The following is a 16,826-nucleotide window of genomic DNA, read 5'->3' on the forward strand; positions in this document are numbered from 1 at the left end:
GTTCTTACACTCTATCCACCCTTCCTCCTCCATTCTGAAAAAGAGTAAGTTTAATTTTAGACAGCTTCTTCCAGGAAACCTCCCCGGTCCCTTCAGACTACCTGTGCTTACCCTAGGAGCGCTGCTCTGATCCTATTTCAGAACTTCCCACTCACTGTCTTCTTCAGGGACTGTAGGCAGTGCCTGGCACAGTGTCTGCCACACGGTAGCATCAATGCACAATTGCCAAGTGAATGAATACCTAAATGAATGAGTTCCTTCCACAACCCCACATAGGGCTCACTGGTGCAGGATGAAGAACGCAGATACAACTTGTGTTTAGCAGATGACTCAGATAAAGCTGCCTCCAAAGTGTCTTTGTATTTAATGATGGGATGTGTGCCTAAAAAAAAATTCCAACATGTGTTCAGTGAAAGCCTTGACTGCAGAAGTGCAGGCACCGAGAGGCTGTGCGGTAGCCTTGCTGTCACCATAGCAACCTTACCGAGGGAACGGCTGATGGTTTACTGCTCAGATACCTCTTAGCTCTGTACTTTTGGAAACCAAGCCCGTTTCCCCTGCTGTTCTAAAAGGCAAGTTTTACAAATAATCACATCTACGTTGCCTTTAATTTCCATTTAAGTGTTTCTCATGTCATTAGGAGAAATTTAACATTTGGATTATAGCATCAAAGAGATATAATCTAATATCGTTTGAGATATTCATCTTTCATCTGCCTATTATTATGCGGCAATTTCATTTTATACTTAAGTACTTATTGTCTTGTTTTGTAATATTGTGACAATTCCCCGAAGGGGGAAAAAAACATGTCTTGGCTATTTAGAAAATATCAATTGCTTGATAGTTTCTAGAGGCTTGGTCCCTTAGAGGTTTTAAATAATATGCCTGCCCAGACCTGGCAAGAGATCTAGGAGATCAGGTAAGAGGAAAGCAAAGTCTCTATACTTACTTCCCAGATGTAGGGGTTCTTTATGTGAGATTTGTGATTAAAAAGGTCTATATTTTTTAATGTGCAGAGAACTTTACATTTTCAGAGCCCCCTCACATAATATAACCTGACACAAGTCTCACAGAATAAAAATCCTTTGACCTGGAAACGGCCAACTGCTGAAGTCAGACGAGTGTTAAAGGGCAGGATTTTATTGACAGAGACCCCCACCTCCGCCGCGACTGCAAACTTCATGGGGAAGACAATACAGATGCCCTGCCCACGAGCAACACTTGCACCAAACAGTGTCGCTGCCTCCCAGTCCTACTCATCCCCTTCCCCTCACATCTCACCTGCGTCTGCTGGGGCTGTCTGGGACTCAATCAGGGCTGACAAAGCACCGGCTCCTAATCCTATCAGCTGTGCGAGCAAGCGCTGCTGTCTCTCAGTGACCCGATGTTGGGTGATCTGCACAGCAACAAGGAACAGCTGACGTGTTCTACAACACGTCATGAAGAAAAGAAACTGCATTCTGGGGCATCCTGGGATTTTTTTTTGTGGTGGGGTGGAGACCCATATTTTTCTTACCAGGGAGAGAGCTGCCCGTTTTCCTGTAAGAGCTTGTGTGAGTGATCCACCCTCCTCTTATTGTATGTGTGTTATTGTTAAGCTATGGTTAAGGTATTTAGATGCTGTAACCTGTAATGGCTAGGATTATGCAAGATCACTCCCTGAGAGGAGGGGGCCCAGAGAGTACTTGAGGCAGAGAGGGGAGTGGGTAACCTGAGGCAGTGTGGCTTGAACATTCATTGGGTTTGGAGTGTGCCAATTAGCTGGGCTCTACAAATGAGTTTTCAGTTAGATAGAGACGCTTTTAAGTGACGAACAGAAATTAAATGGAAGTCCAGGTAAAGAGGACTGGCAGAGATTTGGGCCTGGGGACTCGGAGGCATGGAGGATGTATTTTTCTGGCTGTCTAATGGGGAATCGGATGTAAGCTGATGTCCTAAACCATGCTATCCGGCATCTGTGTCCTTTTTGTCCATTTGTGAGAACAGGGTAAAAAAAAAAAAAACTAGCTAAAACATAGGAACGGTGACTATATTAAACAACGTGGGGACACAGGGTGGGTCAAGCAGATGTACACTGACTGGGAAAGTGGATTTAAATGGTTGAAAATCAGATACCTAGAATGGCTGTGTGGAAAGCTGGGCATCCAGGTGGGAGAGGCTGAGTCTGGACATTTCCCTAAGGAACTGCGTCCTCCGATGACTAGACAGACCGTGGACCTCAAAGATTCACTGAAAGGTCACAGGAAGTCGTCTGTGAGGTAGGCACCGGAAGGCCTAAAGCCAGATGTTGAATTCTGGGCCTGAGGGAGAAGTATCTTCAGATCCTAAGAGCCTGGAGGTATGAGAAAGACAGTGAGGAGTCCCATGGTCCAGCAGCAAGCTTCCTAGAAAGGAGGTAAGGGGACAAGGCCAAGACAGTTCTGTCAGGTCCCTCATCTAGGCGCCCTGAGGGCTGGTTCAGCATCCACATCAGTCTAGGCTTAGAACAGATATTTCTAATGTTGCCTCAGAGAGCCGATCTATAGCCACATCTGAGTCTCAGGAAGGATTGTTTTCCATAATATAATTTAGGTCTATGACTTTGTGTTTTTACCAACATCAACTTTCTAGTAAACACCCTTTTAAAAATAATTCTGTTTTTTTTTTTTTATGCTAAAAGATCCGGGGGGGGGGGGTTGATTTTGAAATTTCTACTCAAAAGACAGCGTTGTTGCAAAACCGAAGAGAGCTCCCCTAGCGGCCAACTGCTCCGACAGCTGGGGCAGGAGCCTCCGGAGTTAGGGAGCTGTTTGCAGGGCCGAGGGACAAGGAAGGAGGTGGGAGCTTGGGGTTCGGGAAGGAACACAGAGCCAAGCACACCTCTGCAGTGTTGGAGCTGGGGGCAGTTTGATTGCTGCTTCACTCCCGAAACCGGCTATGCCCTTTGTTATCAACCATTTTTCTTCAGTCCTGGCATCATGTGACCTAGTGAGTAAACAGACCGCTTTGCTGTGTAACCTGTCTCCTCTCCAAGCCGGGGCAGAAACATTTGTAAAAAAAAAAAAAATAAACCTAGAGGTTGGGAATCTGCCCTATGTTTGTCTCATCTCTCCTTGTGTCTCTTTTAGCCAATTCTAGGATGCTGTTTAGTCAAAGAAAAATTGCCTTTGAAAGGAGATAACTTTCATATCAGTTTTACAGGTACCGAGATGACATCATCCAAAACCTGGCAAATAAAAGACTAAAATTGTTTATTTCATCGGCCTGATAACTATGAGCCCCTGGCTTTTCTGTTAGCGTTCCTTTTTTTTTTTTTTCTCTTCTGTCTTTTCAGGTTTATTTATTGTACATCGAAACAGAATCAAAATGAGAATAAAATTTAAAGTAACCTCTGGCATTTGGGGGGATCTGTTGATGCCATTTTACCTGACTGCTTTGATGGCTAGCATGGGCAGGAATGCTCTTTGTTTTCCCAACAGGTTCCTCCCCTCCTCTTGTCCTCTGATTGGGCTGTGATGTGGGATGTGGTTCTCAGGCCTCCTTATCCTGGCAGACAAGCTCTGGGGCTGCTGCTGGGGAGCTTGGATGCTCCACCGTGCCTTGCTATCCCCGACCCTGGTGATAACTGTAGGAGACGTGATGTTAAGATGGGAGGCCTAGTACAGAATTAGTAAAACTCATTCTGGAGAAATGACCTTGAATTAGGGGCCGAAAGAAGAACAGCTGTGTCTAGTTTTCTGCTAAGAAATCCAGCTTCTGCCTGGCCTCCCTGTGAGGGCTCATACAAGAGATAGCAGGAGACTGAAATGAGTTCCCTGGTTTGTATGAAGGTTCGTGATGAGTAGAAAATGAGAGATACAAGGGCCTGAATCTCAAAGCCCTGGACACTAGTCAATCGTTCGCCTGTGAACCTCATCGGAATTGTTTAAGGAACCCCTAGGACTCAGCATGGTGTGAGTGCAGGTTAGTTGGAAAGGAAGACTTGGATGCACCAGTTAATGTCTCTGAACAAATTAAGTTCTCTCAGCTTCATTTTCACACCTATAAAATAGGCTTAATAATAGTAATTAGCTCGGAATGCTGTTAGAAAGGATTAGACAAGTCTGGTATTTAAACCTGGCATATGCTTACAGCTTCTTAGATACCTTCTCTCTCCTTCAGATCGGACCATTCTAACTACCATTGCTGCTTCCTGTTTGCTTGGTATCATCTGAAAAATCTGCATTTTTGCCAAAGGGGAAAACGCTTTCCCTACATTGATTGTTACACATAAAGAATGAAATGGATTTCATATCAGAAAAGTGGTTGATAAACCTGTCCAATCAAAGACTGATTGACAAGGGTTAAACAGAAAGGATGATGACAGGCCACACCCCAATCATCCATCCATCCTCTCATCCATCCATGGGTATTGATGTTTCTACTCTGAGCTAGTGTCTCCTGTTCTTTAGGATCTAACAGAAGTGTGGGCGTAACCCTGGCATACCTTTCAGAGTGTTGGCATTGTCTCAGAAAGAAGCCAAAGGGGTTTGCCAGAATTTAACTTAGTCTGGGATCTGAGGTAAGCAGGTGTCAATTTAGAGATGAGCTTTGAAGAATAAACAGGTTCTACTATGATTCTGGATTCTTGAGCATCCACTTCATTAGCTTGTTCTTCCTCCTCATTTTGTCTCCTTCTCTACTTTCTCTCCTCCTCCCTTTTCCCAAAGAGACTAATGCAGACAGCAGCGCTGGGTGCCCCTGGAGATCTGTCTTAACGTCTTGACTGACTACAAAGAGCACCATGTATATAGGTAGCTTCTCCATCAGTTTTTGCTAATTAATAGTATTTAAAATTTTTAAGAGGGCCGTGATATGTTGCCACCTATTGGTCCATCGGTGAATTTTTTTTCCTTTGTTATCTAGGTTTGCCATGAAATCTTGATAGCATCTTCAAACTTGCTCAGCATTATTTGAAATTTTTCTGAAACTTTAAAAATGGAAAGCTGTTTAATTGTATGTCAGTGAATGAAATCACCATGTAGTGGGTGTGGGAGAATTAAAGAGTGTTTTTTTCTCACTAGGCATTTTTTTCCCCTGATTTCTGCTGAGCTATACCAGAAAAGTTAACATTCCTAAATCTTTGCATCTTTACTTGTAAAATGCATATATGGTCTACTTCATAAAATTTTTTCAAATATTTAATTCTCTAACACCCACAGAAAACTTATACAGGTTGGGGACTCAACTGAGGGCTTATTTTTCTTCCTTTCTTTCCCCTTTCCCAAATAATAAAAACCCTGGGGAGAATAAACTATATGATTCAATTTTAGCTAATTAATGAGCTAAATCCTTCTAAAACAATAATGCCAAATGATCTTAAGATAGTCCATATTTTGCCTATTCTCATGGGTCTATTTGTATGTAATTAATAGGCTTGATATTTTTAAGGTGATGCTTTTAAAGCTGTTTTACTTTCATTGAAAGATTAACCATCTAAACTCCCACTGAACTCCATCTTTTAATGTCAAATTTTGGATACAGTTTAATCACTATTTGCTTGCCCGGTTAGATATAATCATACCCTATTTAGAAGAAGGTGAAAGTAAGAACAAGTTCAATGGATATACCCGATCCCAATCTCCTTATCTCTTTGGTTGGTCTTTCGTGTCTCTAATGTGTAGTCATCACCAACTTGGAGAAACCTCTCAAATAGACTTGATATAGCCACTTCTGCAGTGGCCCAAAGCTGCACAGAAGGAATCCTATGGCCCCACTAGTTAATAGCACTGTCTGTTCTCACTCTTGGGCTGCCGGAGAGGCTCAGTGATATGCAGCAGCCATTTTATGTTGGGTAGTCAGCATTATTTCCTGTTCATTTCAGTGTCTGTTTACACCTTCCCCAAACTTCAAAGCTACCCGCCTACTCCTGCTCCCTCATGCTGTGCAGATGCCCTTAGACCTTGATTGACCAACAAAATAGAAAGTACAAGAAAACCTTCCTTCTCCTACTTCCAAACCCATACATGTTTTGACCTCTACCATGCCATCCCTCCCGTTTCCCTATCTTGTTAGGTTTTTCTCCCCTGCCCCCCACCAAGAGAAATTTCTAAACCTGAAAATTCCTGTATGAGACATCCTTTCATGCCTTGCAAAGAACATTATTCAATCAGGAAGCCCTTCTAACTCTCCAGGATTTTATTTCCTTGTCTTTAAAGTAGGATAATTATATAATTATATATAGGCTTCTATGTGTTCTTGGTTGGAACACATAAAGAGTGGAGGAGAGGTCCTGGAGTATTTTAACCATGCAATTGGATGTGAACTGTTATTAGCTGTCAGTCTCTTTAAGAACGACTTCAACATACATTTCCACTGGACATTCCCTACCAGGGTTTAAACATACTGAAGTATTCCTCAATGGCAGATGCCTCACTGAAGCTCCCCACCTTCCTGAGTTCCAGTACTACTGGTCTGCTCTGCTTCCCATATCAGCAAATTTCTGATGAAGGCTTAGCTGGGCATATATCTGAGACCCTCCCTGCCTTGTGACACTCCGCTCCAGTACCAACAATTTTTAGCTGGCAGCTCTTGCCCTAAGTCACAGATTATCCTCTCTGTGGCTACTTTAATGGCTATTTTTTCAACCACAAACTTGACTTCTGATCAGTCTTTGGAGTAAACACTACCCCAGTTTTCAAATATGAAACGTTCCATTCTGATTATCTCTTACTTTGCAACATGGTTTTAGGCCATCCTCTGAATCCCACCTGGTATTTCCCTTTTGTTTGTTCATCCTGTCTTTTCTCCCTGGGTAATGCTTTTCAACTGCTTCAATAACTATTTAAAGGTAGATCATCTATAAGTTCTACAAATCCATATGCCTAATATAATACTTCCCATAATCCACTTGGCTATCCATCTTCCATGTTCCCAAAGGCCCACAAATGTCTCTATCCCTAATTGAATTTATGACACTCCTTCCGCATGTGACTCTTACCTCTGTATTCTCTAAGGTAATAAACGGTTTCACCACGCAAACCCAGGGACCTTGGAGACTGTTAAATCTTTTGTCTTCTACACTTCTACAAAGAAGTGTCCTATCTTTCTTACCTCCTAATTATCTTGAAATGTCTCCATTTCTCTACATCTCTTTCTTCCCCAACCATCACCTGACTTCCTAGACCAGTCCACTAGAGTATCTTCTTAAATAGTGGCTTGAGTTGTTTCTTTAAGGGGCACATCTGATAATTCCCAACCTTACTGTGACTCCATCAGACCTAACTGAATCCTTTCATTGCTTTCCAGTGTCTTGGAGATAAAAATATATGCACATGGCCATTTGATCCAGCCCTGGCATCACACCTTGGGTGTGTTCACAAAGGGTCTCTCTCCCCAGAGCTCTCTTCACAGTCTCTGGTCTCCACTTGAATTCCTCATCTAGTCTCTTTTGTCCTTCAGATACACTCATTAGCCAATCACACTTGCTCAAGTCAGGTAGCTTATTCTTGTACTGAGAGTAATGTAGGAAAGAATGATTTCTAGGTTTAAAAATGGTCTCTACTTTTTTGCATGGTTGTATAGTACAATGGAAAACTAAAGCCACATGCCAGATACGATAATCAGGAGCTGGATTTGCTTTGGGGCTTGTCACATGAGCTGAACAGCAATTCAAAAGAATTTTTAAGTAAGCAAGTAAAAATAATGATTTCCAAATTGGTGTACTTGAAAAGCTTCTGTCTCAGAAAATACATATATTTTATCTTATGTATTATAAAATATTAATCTTAGCTTCATTTTTAATGGGCTCAACTCTCTTGAGTGAGAATTCAAAGAATATGCTTTGAAAAACTATTCCCCTGATTCCTCGTTATGGTTTTCCCCTTTGTCGCTTATTAGATTTTTACTATTAAAATAGAAAACAGTTCTAGACAAGGTTTTCTTTCTTTAAAAAAACCCCTAACATTTGCAATTTTAAATATTCACATAACTCATTGCTATATTTTGTCATACAGGCTAATGCAGTAGTTTCACACACACACATATGCACACACACACATGCACATACGATTTAAGTAGTCCTATTTTGAAGCTTGGAAAAATAAAAAAAAATATTACTAAGGCAGAGAGCATTAGAAAATTTCACACTATGAGTCTACTGTAAACATTCTTGGAGAGCAGCCCGTTTCCCAGTGCTTGGTATCCTAAGTATAGATGTGTGAATTTGCTGAAGTCAGCATGCATGTGGTTCCCATCGTAAACACCTGGAAATTTTGCATCTAAATTACTAGTTTTGTTTCTGCCTACCCTCATGTCAGTAATCGTATTCACAAACCTCTAAGTTCAAAAATAATTTCTATAGGAACAGATAATGAAATGAAAAAAATAAACACAGGATTAGGAATCATTTAGGTTTTTGTTATTGCTGCTGTTTGATTTTTGCCTTATAATAATATTGCAAAATTGGATACTTGAAAAATATTGTCTTAAAACATGATAAAGATGAAGCTGATAATAATTATTAAGTATTGCTAAACCTTGAAATTGGCAAACAGTTATACTTTTAGTAAATACAAATCTTATACCTTGAATCCAAGACTTTTTGTAAATAAGTGATGTTTATTTATTCTAAAAATATAAATTGAGTCCTTTCTTATTATTTACAAAGAACTGCAATAAATGTTGGAAGAAACCGAATCAATTTGCGGTGATAACATAAATTAGTCTAATTTCTTAATTTTATTTGACTTCTTTACATGGGACTTTAGCAATGGGACTATGTAGTCATGGAAAATAGAGGGAACAGTTAATGTCATCCAAGTACTAAACCATGCTGCGGGGTAGGTCCTTTGTTTTGTGCTTTTTTTGTGATAATTTTAAATTAAATATTAAATTATAATCATTTTAAACAGAGCAGGAACACATGGGCCATTTAATATTAGTATAGAGATCCATTTCAAGCTATAAACTCTATTTTAAGATAAACTAGGAATGAATTCACATAAAAATATGACAGAAGTCATACTTATTAACCTGAAATATGTTATACTTTTTCAAGTTAAAAATTGTGATCATATGAAAATTACATATTCTTTTTTTAAAAAAAACATCCTTAGTTTAATCTTTCAAATCCCTTTTCCACAGGGTATTGCTATTACTATAAATATTAAAACAAGGAGGGTGTATGGGTCCCTAGAGTTAGGACACACACCCCTTCCTTCTCTTCCCTTGCTAGTAGCTCTGGTATTATTCTTTGCTGCAGGACCACTCAGTTCTCTGTAATTAAAGAAATATGAGAGAGATAGTTCACACTGGAGGTTTAAACAGAAAATGCCACTTTTTATTTTTAAATCAGTGAGATTATGGTGATCCTTTAAAACCAAGGTTTTCTGGTTGTATTTTTGCCCAAAGGTAAACTGTCTGTTTTAATGAGCTTTATAAGAAGAGGCTGCCAGCAGATCTGTTGCCGTGGCCTTTGGTGGTGTATTCAGGATGGAAGCCCTTGCTCAAGCATTCTATTCCCGCACTCTGACGTCATCCTTTCCACTGTTATCGTTGAGACTGGGAATGGCTGCAGAATACAAATCATATGATAAATATTTGGGAATTGGTCTTTGTGGTTTTTCAGCACCACCGCCAAACTTCTTGCCTAGAGAGCTGTGTGAGGCTTTTCAATCTGAAACCTTTGAGCAATCCTGTTTCCTTGCCAGCTGGGAAACATCCATATGATTGAATTGCAGCAGCCCTTCAAAGAGATTAATAAACATTTCCACTTCTTTGCATCTTTCCACGGCTTGCTTGCTTATTTGTTGATAACATTTTATGCTCAATAACTCTAAACACTGGAATGCATCTTCTTTATGTGGATTCCCAAATGGGATGCACAGAATTTTGAATAGTATTAGTATAAATGAGGAGTCTTTCCCCTATTTTTTTTTGTATCACAATTTTATCCTCCATTTAGTCTGATACTACTGGAAGATGCTGCCATCTTGTTCATTTTTCATTCACTGAGTGTTCCATGCAAGGTTCCTTTCTCAACACTCCTTAAGGAATTGTAGCACATTTCAAGACATGACAATAGCTCATCACACTGTCCTGCAGTGCTGTTTGGTGGACAGATCTCATACCTCAATGACAATGGCCCATCACACCATCCTGCAGTGATGTTTGGTGGACAGATCTAATACCTCAATGACAATGACCCATCAACACGGCCTGCAGTGCTGTTTGGTGGACAGATCTCATACCTCAATGACAATAGCCCATCACACTGTCCTGCAGTGCTGTTTGGAGGGTAGATCTAATACCTCAGTGACAATAGCCCATCACACTGCCTGCAGTGCTGTTGGGAGGGTAGATCTAATGTTTCAATGATGAGTGGAATGTGTGGGACAAAAAGGTTAGGTTGGTTAGCATCCTCAAGCAGCTTTGCTTTTTCAGCCCAAAGTTCCAACCGCTTCTACCATCCTTCCCCCAAACAATAGGGTCAGCCTTTTCACCAACTTAGCCTACTCTCAGTACCCAACTTTGGTCTGGTTTGCTTTATATTGCTGTAATAAGCATCATGACCAAAAACCCTAGGGAGGAAAGAGCTCATTTTATCTAACTTTTAAATTAAAGCACTAAACCAAGAAATACATGAGAAATGCCTTTGCTTGCCCTGTTTTCTTTTTCTTTTTTCTCTTTTACCCATCTGTTTCTTTGGGATTGTCAAGCCTGTTTCTAAGTACAAGGACTAAGACTTTCAATTCACAAGGACAAAGTGAGACTACTGTAAGTAAGTGAAGTTAGTCTGGCAAAAACTCTCAACAGAACCAGTGCTCTAAATTTGTTCAGAATGTTGAGACTGTAAATAAGTGCTTGGCTCATATGTGCAAGGCTCTTCATTTGATTCCTAAGCACACCCAAAAACAAGGAAAAAAAGGAAGGAAGGAAGGAAGGAAGGAAGGAAGGAAGGAAGGAAGGAAGGAAGAAGAAAAATCAAAGGTTCATGATGTGGGATTTCCCTCTGTAAGCTGTGAATACCATTGGCTAATAAAGAAGCTGTTTTGGACCTGTGGTAGGGTAGAGGAGAACTAGGCAGGGAAAACTAAACTGAATACTGGGAGAAGGGAGAAGGAGTTTGAGAAAAGCCATGTAGTCCAGCTGGAGATAGACACCAGAACTTTACCCTGTAAGCCATAGCCTTGTGGCAATACACAGATCAATCGAAATGGGTTAAATTAAGATATAAGAGTTACTCAGTAAGAAGCTAGATAGAGCTGATGGGACAAGCAGTGATTTAATTAATACAGTTTATTTATGGTTATTTTGGGAGTTTGGGTAGCCAGGAACGAACAAGTAGCCTTCTTACAACAGGTTCACACAGAGGTGGTGGTGAATGCCTGCAATCCAAGCACTTGAAACATGAGCAAGGGGGATCAATAGCTGAAGGTCATCCTCTGCATAGATTTTCAGGCCTGCCTGGTCTATATGAGGGTCCATTTCGGAAAAACAAACACACAGACAAACAACAAATAGAAACATGTATTCATAGGTGGCAAATATTTAAATAACGGAGGCAAATGACTGAAATTAAGATGATCTTTTCTTGCTCAAATGGATCAGAAACATCTCTTTATTTGGAGATTAGAATCAATGGTGGGGCTGGAGTGATAGCTGCTCTTCCAGAGGAGCTGGGTTCAATTCCCAGCATCCACATGGCGGCTTACACCTATCTGTAACTGCAGCACTTGGGGACTCAACACTCTCACATAAACATACATGCAGACATAACTCTCATGCACATAAAATTTTTAAAAAGTAATAATCAATGCTATCACACATTAAACCAGTATACTTGTATCCATTCCAATCATAAAAAGTATTTTACGGGTTTTTGTTTTTTTGTTTTGAGAGGGGAAATTTTATCATGTTTCCTGAGCTTGAAGTCTTGGTCTTCCTGTCTCACTTTATGTCACTGGGCTTATAGGCTTATGTGACTGCATGTATAGGACTGAAGAAGGACGCTTAAAAGAAATCCCACACTAGCTCAGAATTGAGAAATAGATGGTTATTTATTTAGGGGTGGACTCACAAATCAGAATCCTCTGCTTGAATGGAGATCAGAAACCGAATCCCGCAGCCAGAAAAAGAGAGCAAACACATGCTCTACATAGGTTTATACAGTAGAAGAGGCCACAGCCCAGTGGGCAGGTAACCACTGACTGTAAGCATAGGACATTGTTTTAAGAACTAAGGTGTTGGAGTTGGAGCTCAGTGGTAGAACACTTACCTGGCATATCTTAAGGCTCAAGGCGTTAGGTTCAATTTACAGCAAAACCTTTGCATTCACCCACTTGGTCTCTTTTCAACTTAATGGTTTAACATTTGGTAAAGCAACCTAACCAACATAGAGCATCATGTTGGCTTCAAGGACACCAAAGCACTTTTGTTCTCATGGCCTTGTGTAGCCAATTAAGTGGTAAGGAAATGTGCTCCCTCAATAGTGACCACTAGATCCGAGTCTCTCAATGATGTGAACGAGGTCATATTCACTTCCCCAAAGGTAGTTTCCCTTAAGTCTATGGTCGGTTTCTAGTTGAACAATAGAAAAATGGTAGCCAGGGGACTTTCCTCTTAGCCATATAGGTAATGACAAACGACCTGACAATCTGCTGCCTCTCGTTTGCATTAGTGCCTGTGGAACTCCCGTTGGCCATTACCCGGTTCAAGTTCTCCATGAGACCAAGGTAAGGATTTTTCAAAGCTTTTGTCACCTTTCACTGCCTGTGTTTATTTGCCTTGTTCTTTTTCAGTGATGAGTCCAAGATGCTATTGGCAAAAGCCGTTTCATATTCACACGGATCCAGTTTGCATTTTTTCTTCTACACATAGAGAACAAAGACAAATTTGGCCATCACAACCCAACCACCAGAGCCACAGGAGCTCTTTAGTTCTGCTTGCCGCTTTAACTCTCTCCATTCTAGAAGCCATTCAGCCGTTCTTTTCTATTTCTGTTTTTCACTTAGGTATTTTTCTTTTCCAAATATTATTGTCTTTTTGCATTGTTAATGAAGAGCAATCTGGGGACTTATCGGTACTAGAAGGTTCAAAGTAAATATTTACAGTTATTAATTGGAATTAAAATACAGGTAATTCTTTAAGATGATTTCTCAAATCTGTTTTCAAAATGTGTATTGCTAAAATCCCAGTTATATTTGTCATGTGGAAATATAGATATTGCAGGAAGGAGGACATAAAAGGGTTTTATAGAAAATCTAATGCTTTAAACCAAATAGCCAATTACCCAGGTAGCACTGATAAAATGATTGCAATATATAGCTAAATATGAGACACATTTGGGCTCTTGAATTGGCTTATTTTAGTTAAAAAATGTGTAGTAATTTTTTCCACATTGATTCTAAGTTTATAATAAACCGGAACCGACATTTTTGTTTGCACTTTAGGAAGTAGGAAGGCTTTTTGGCTGGGGAGACAGTTACGTTAGTTATATGTTTCAGAGAGTGTCTTAAGTAGGCCAGGCTGGCTGTGAACTTGATATATAGTTGAGAATGGCCTTGAACTTTTGATTCTCCTGCCTTCCTTTACCAACTTCTGGTCATGGGTGAGCGTAACCGTACCTGGTTTATGCAGTATGGGTGATTGAATCCAGAGTTTACTACTTGCAGGAAAGCATCCTATCAAATGAACTACAGTAGACTTTCTTTAGACTTTCTGAAAAAAAGAATGTTGCCTCTGTAGCTTTAATAATGTAGCTATTAGCTCTATGGAAAGAGGTGCTAAATTAGGGTAAAATCTGTTTAATTATTTATACCAGAACCATAAGTATGTAACATTTCTGAACTGTGTAGTTAGTGTAATATCTTATCTCAAGTAATGCAACTGAGATCCATAGCTGGTATCTAATATCTTAATATGTACACCGGCTATTTGCAAGTCGATGTTTATTTTTTATGTCTCAAATGAGAATATATTTCCCTCATCCCATTGACCAATTAGGCTAGGCTAATTGGTGAGCTCTGGGACAATGAGAAATGCTGTATTAGGGATGGCAGGCATCATTTCTGAAGATGGCACCTGAGGTCCTCTTCTGGACTACACATGCATGCCCACACATGTGCAGAGACGTTTACACACACACAGTAGCAAAAAAGTATTAGATAGTAGCAAGAACCAAATGGTTAACACATAGCCCAAACAGCGTCAATAGTATCATTAATGAAACTAAAAAGACTGTAATACGGTTCCCTAACTTAATTTGATAGGCAATTAATTACTCATTATGCACAGTGCTAACGATGGTGTTTTCTGGCCTCCATAAATCACATTTCTATCAATAATTAAGAAAAAAGATTGAAAATTTAAGTAAATTACTGATTTGTATAATGGCTCTAATCCAAAGAAAAGGGATGTTTGCTGACAAATGGCACCTTACACCGCTTCCCAACTGTATCGTTTGGCATTCAGTCTTGTATCATATGTAGAAAGAGATACTCCAACGTAAAAAAATTAATTGTAGTATGTATTTTAATTTAACTCAAAAATTTCATTTCAGTGCATAATCAATATAAACATCAACGAGAAATTTTGGGGAGCCAATACTTCAAAACGGGATTCAGAACATGTCAAGCTTTCAGTGAGCATGTGGCTTGTTAGCATGCTGGAAATCCCTCTCCATGTGTTAGCAGTGATCAGTTGGAGGAAGGAGGATCAATTTGTAGAGTTTTCTAATCGACTTTACCATGACCAAAAGTTTTATTTTATTTATCTTTTTGTTTTTTGGTTTTTTGGATTTTCGAGACAGGGTTTTCTGTGTTACAGCCTTGGCTGTCCTGGAACTTTCTAGATCACGCTGGCCTTGAACTCAGAGATCTGCCTGGCTCTGCCTCGAGTGTTGGGATTAAAGGGGTGCATCATCACCATCAGCTTCACCAAAGGTTTTAAATGGGTAGAGGTCTTTGTTTTGTGGGTTTGGAGGAATTTATGCTTCTTATTTTGAGTGGATTTAAAAGAGACAAATTAGTTTCAAGGTGACAAGTTCAATCCCCCTCTCCAAATCATCTAATTAATGCAAACAAATGAATGGAAAATTCCCTGTTTGCCGCGCCCCGCGCCCCCGTGTCTGCATTCTGTGCTCTGGCCTCTGGCACCCAGTTACTGAGCTTCCGGCGAGGGGCTGGAGGTTAAAATACACAAACACACACAGACAGAGAGACAGCGAATCCTTGAATTTTCCAAGAATGCCCCCTTTATTGTGTTCAGGGGCAGATTATATACAGATAGCCACGCCCCAGCCAAACCCACCAGAAACCACTCTCCTGCCAGCAGGAACTCCTGAAGGTCTCGTGCTCAGAGCAGCTGTAGGCACTCAGAACAGGGGATTACAAGAAATTCAGGATGGGGGGGGGGGGGCGTCTCATTGCTCCAACACCTGTTGACTTATGAAAGGCGGTAAGAAAAGTTGCGGCTTTGCAACCGTGAGTCAGAGTGTTCCCCGTGTCAGCTGACTTGTCACCATGCACATACTCTATGAGACTATTTTTTACTTTTTAAAAATTTTAACTGATTCCTCCTGCTGGTGCAGTTTCTTCACACTTCATCCCGTTTCTAAATAAGTGATCAGTAGCACTGAAGATTTCATGTGCTGAAGGCGCTGTGCCAATGCTTCCCAAATACATCTTTTTAAAATACACAGTAGTTTTATTCACACTTCCAATTTTGGATCCACTAAAGGCATTTGGAGTTGGAGGGAGAAAGTGCCTGCTGTTCAACTTTTCTTCAAATTCTTTTTACCGAGAGTCCGCATATTTCTCGCTAAGTTCCCAAAGCACATTAAATTCCCACTAAAAACCAAGTCACCATGGCACACTCTGTAAACAGGAGGCGCGAGCAACTGTTTTAAGATAAAAGATGAATACCGATGCCACCGCCTTGCCCCTGAGTGGAGAGCGGGGCGCCCACAGGGACGGAGCAGGCTTTGGGAGTGGGAAATCCAGCAGCTCAACACGTTCTTTGAAAGTCCATGCTTCACTCCTGGGTTCTGAATCTCAGCTCGATAGACCCACTGAGCTGGATAAAACCTGTTGTGAGGCAGTTCTCCACTCTGGAGGACGATTAGGAGCCGTTCCAAATTCTACTCATTATCAACCACCTTCTCACAACTCAAATACCGACAAGTCAAAGATGCCTCCAAATCATCCAATGTCCCCCAGGAAACAAAATTCTCCTCAACTGAAGAGAAGCTTTATTCAGAGCCTAAAAATTAGACATTTAAAATAAAGCATTTACTTCAATATCAGGGTCAAGTTAACTAATTCGGTTATACATAGAGCGTACTTCTAAGAGCTCAGAGACTTTGGAAAATGCACTGGATCCACAGAGCGTTCTTTTTCTTCTGTCCCACCTTCTCAATCTCAGTGCTCCCTTTTACCTTGTCTTCTAATTTAATGATAAATTAAATTTTATCGGGAATTGGTTTACATACGAGAATTTCAACTTTCACATCAAATCAATTATCACATACAACAGAGATTGAGAAGATGTAGCTACTTAAAATTTTCTCGGGTGTTATTTCAAGGGTGTTTACTGGAAGTGATTTACAATGATCAGCACTCCCTAAATAAATACAATGATTATGTCGCTACTATTAACTTGGAAGCACTGTAAGACATTTTGATAATCCATGTCTTAAATAATAGCACAAACCTCTCTACCCCCATAAAATATGGAACAAAATCTCAAAGGGAAACTTGCATTTCTTTCTTTCTTCCCTTAAAATAAGCCCAAATCAAACATTTTAGCACATCTATTTCCTGTCACATAAAAAATTGAGATAGCTAATAAAACAATAGTGTTAATACAGA

General features: G+C 40.2%; 1 protein-coding gene across 1 annotated transcript in view; it reads left to right on the forward strand.

Annotated features, from left to right (window-relative positions):
- Nucleotides 1–2,777: 2,777 nt before the first annotated feature.
- Nucleotides 2,778–16,826, forward strand: part of LOC126514224 (nonsense-mediated mRNA decay factor SMG5-like) — an 84,143-nt gene continuing 70,094 nt past the window's right edge. The window contains exons 1-2 of the mRNA XM_050162984.1: nt 2,778–2,967; nt 12,638–12,692. The gene's annotated coding sequence lies outside the window, so the exon portion shown is untranslated. The remainder of the gene's footprint in view (nt 2,968–12,637; nt 12,693–16,826) is intronic.

Source organism: Alexandromys fortis, unplaced genomic scaffold, assembly GCF_014885135.2.
Source record: "Alexandromys fortis isolate MF-2015 unplaced genomic scaffold, M_Fortis_MF-2015_v1.1 scaffold_17, whole genome shotgun sequence".
In the NCBI taxonomy this organism is placed as follows: Eukaryota; Metazoa; Chordata; class Mammalia; order Rodentia; family Cricetidae; genus Alexandromys; species Alexandromys fortis.